The sequence below is a fragment of the Perissodus microlepis genome, chromosome 6 (assembly GCF_051167445.1).
Source record: "Perissodus microlepis isolate ML-2025 ecotype Zambia chromosome 6, ASM5116744v1, whole genome shotgun sequence".
In the NCBI taxonomy this organism is placed as follows: Eukaryota; Metazoa; Chordata; class Actinopteri; order Cichliformes; family Cichlidae; genus Perissodus; species Perissodus microlepis.
Genome location: NC_140466.1, coordinates 30,327,424 through 30,329,802, shown reverse-complemented (window position 1 = coordinate 30,329,802; position 2,379 = coordinate 30,327,424).

Below are 2,379 nucleotides of genomic sequence, written 5' to 3'. Positions count from 1 at the left end.
TCTCCCCTGCCTCAGTGGTCTCCCCCAGCCACCCCCCCTCCCACCACCTCCACAGCCTCCACGGAGAAGCCCATCTTCCCTCCTCTCCCTCCTCCTGCACAGACGCACAGTATGTCCATTAATCCCATACAACACTCTCCGCTCCTCTCCTCTCTCCATCGGTACTCCTGTCTATTTCTATTTTTTCCATCTTATTAGCAGCCACACACTGATCCTCTGTTTCAATAGTCAGTTTCATCGCTCTCCATCACACACACCCACGACACAGGGCACATTTTTATTGGAACAAACCACTCATATTAAAAAAAAAAACCCCACAGATCACAATAAGCATTCATCTCTCCTTTTTTCCTCCCACGCCTCTTTGCTATTTTTACAGCCATTCAAGGGCATGCAGCACAGTTCTCAATATACTGTTTCTGTATTTTTTGTATTTATTTAATTTTCAACCAAGGTTTATTTATAAAGCACCAGCCAACAAACAGCCGCTTTATATTGTAAGGTACAATATTATATCATAAGATTGTTATAGTATGCATAAGCAATCACACTTTATAGTCTGAATACACTCTACCCTTCTGCATAGTACTTGCTTTGTTCATTAAATTTTTCTTGTGCATATTATTTTTCTATTTTTGTTCATTTAAGTTATGTATTGGTGTGAAAGGAGCCCACATAACCACTGTGTTTTCCAGCATATATGGCAATAAACGTCTTGATGATAGATAGATAGATAGATAGATAGATAGATAGATAGATAGATAGATGGATAGATAGATAGATAGATAGATAGATAGATAGATAGATAGATAGATAGATAGATAGATAGATAGATAGATAGATAGATAGATAGATAGATAGATAGATAGATAGATAGATAGATAGATAGATAGATAGATAGATAGATAGATAGATAGATAGATAGATAGATAGATAGGTTTCCAGGTGTCATCACAATGCATGGTATTCAATGCCTTTTGTTCTAGGACAAATTAAGGCAGCAAATATTCACACGTGAGAAGCAGGAAGGAGCAAGTGTTTTAGTTTTTCAGACAGACACTGATACTCACAGAAACTGTGAGTAGAATAGCTTGAGCAGATACTAAACCTGTGCTGCCTTTTGTCATTGAGAGAGGATCTGATTTGTTAGCATTACAGCCAAATAATAATAGAAATTGTCCACGCACACGCACGCACACACACACGCAAACATTTTTTTTCCTTGCTGTTCTGTTATTCTCCCATCAGCTTTTATAGGCATTATCTAGATTTGATTCCTCCCCAGGACCTGCACTGATTGTTCCCTATTTGCAAAAGTGACAGCGCAAAGATGCTTTGCCTTGAAAAAATTGATTTAGAACGCTAAATCAAACCCACCAATTAATTATGAAGGAGAGAGAGAGAGAGAGAGAGAGAGAGAGAGAGAGAGAGAGGCCCAGCAATTAATTATGCAAGTGGCAGGGAGTGAGAGAGAGAGAGAGAGAGAGAGCATTTAGAGAAAAATAAATGGACAGTAGTTAAGCTCAGTTTATTGTAAGAGAGACTTCCAGGGACAAATACAGCATAAGAAACTCCAGAGTAGACACAAGCAGCAAAACCTGAGCTGAAATGTCAGTTTGTCAATAAAGAGAAAATGATCTGAATGGTCTGGAGACTTTATTCAACATTTTAATGACTAAAACATCAAATCATTGATCAAGCAAACTGTTTACTTAATATATGTCCAAAGCGGCAATGTTGTGTTCAGCTTTGTGATCATAAATAAAAACAGTTGCCAGTTTTAGTCTGAAATGTCCGCACCTAACCACAAAAGCCCACAAAAAGCAGCAATAAACTGATAATGTTTCCACAGATTTTCAGGCGCTCAATCTGAATTGTTTCAAACATAGCTGAATAAGAGCCAGCATATGGCTCAACTTACTTATAATATGGTGTATTATGGTATAAGGTGCGTCATACCAATGATACACTGTCATAAAAACAAGCATATATGCGTAAAATATTGTGTCTTGTGTCCGTCACTGTAAACTGGAAAACTCATAGTAGTAGCAAGATAAACTTAAACCAGCTTAAACACGTTCTAGTAAACTTTTCTTTATTTTTAAAGTGATTTTTTTCTATTTTTCTTGTTTCAGTGTTTCCATCTGATGTCACTTTGGGTGGGGTGTGGGATAACAGTGAAGCATCAAAGTGCCCTCTGTCATGCTATGAAGGGTATTACACAAGCTGCGATAGACTGTGTGAAGTAAAGATGGAGAAAGAGGATTAAAAACAAAGATGTTGGATTCATGTCACTGAGTTAGCACAGATGGCTGCTGATGTTCTCAGAAACTATAAAGACCTAAACTTAAATTTATCTGTATTAAAATTTGATATGAT